Genomic DNA, 1,216 nt, shown 5'->3' with positions numbered 1-1,216 from the left:
ATAGGGTGCTGCTACTCGCGAACGGCACTTGCACCAACAGCCTATTAGAGGGATCTTTGTCTTCGGTGTCAGGGGTAATTGGGGAAACTTGCGTTAAAAGCCTTCGGAGTGAAATCGTGGAGTAATTGGCATTGATTTGGGCGCTTCCTTCCCTTACGTTTAAAAGCCGCTCCGCGCCACGCGCTGGAAACGCGATTCTGCGTCTGCGTGTCCTGGCATGTGGTGGAGCGAGACGGGTGGGCAAGGGGGGGAATGCGGGGGGCGCGGTGGTGGATCTTTTGCAACGTTAGCTACTATGGTGATAAAGACGTTCAACAAAGTTCAAACCGGGAGGGGGTGGGACGCGCCCCCCCTTCGTTCGAATGTCTCCGCGCAGGTTCTTAACGCCTAACAAGCCCTCCGCACGCTTGGTTAAAAACCAAAACGTATACGAAACCACTTAAATTAGCCGTTGGTGTGAGTTTTTTTGTATTGACGGTGAATTTAAGTGCATATATGTTTGTGTATTTTTATTGTAAAAAAAAATACAACGGTGTTTTCTCCGTGGAAGAAGATAGAGAAGCGCCTTCTCAGATGGGGGGCATGACCGCCACCGTACCCCCGTGACCTTCCCGTCTTCCGTCGTGGGTGCCCCCCCCGCGCCTCGATCTACGTGTCTCCAGTGCCCCCCCCCCCCACGTGTCAATTCAAGTCCGTTGTGATTGCCCTGCGAGCGAGTCGGTGAGCGAGCGGATGAGCTCGTGCCATACGTCGTGATTGCCCTGCGAGTGAGTGAGCGAATGAGCAAGCGAGTCAGCCGGTGTCGCACGTCGTGAACACTCCGTGAGCGAGTGAGAGAGCGAGTGACCGGGCGAATCTAATGTAATCTTCTTCGATAAGTTATACAACACATTGAGACGGTCGGTCGTGCTCATGTCCCGATGGCGGGGCTGACTTTGTATTGTGTTTTTAAAACTTTTCATAAACGATGGATGAGGACCAGAGAGTGGCGAAGTGGTCGTTGCAGCTGCTCCTTTCCCGTGGCGTTTGACAAGCTGCGTAGGCGTTTATAGCCGAGTGGTCGCTCCGGTGCCAGGCACGGGCCTGTGAGATGAGACAAATCGTCCGCTGATCGATCAATATTATTTCATCTCGCGTGCCAATGTCGCCCTCAATAAAAGGGGGCATCGGAGCACATTATACAGCAGCACAGGAGCGGTTACAGGTGGCGGCGGGG

The sequence above is a fragment of the Lampetra planeri genome, chromosome 61 (assembly GCF_965212315.1).
Source record: "Lampetra planeri chromosome 61, kcLamPlan1.2.h2, whole genome shotgun sequence".
Lineage (NCBI taxonomy): Eukaryota > Metazoa > Chordata > Hyperoartia > Petromyzontiformes > Petromyzontidae > Lampetra > Lampetra planeri.
Note: the sequence above shows the minus strand (reverse complement) of the source record.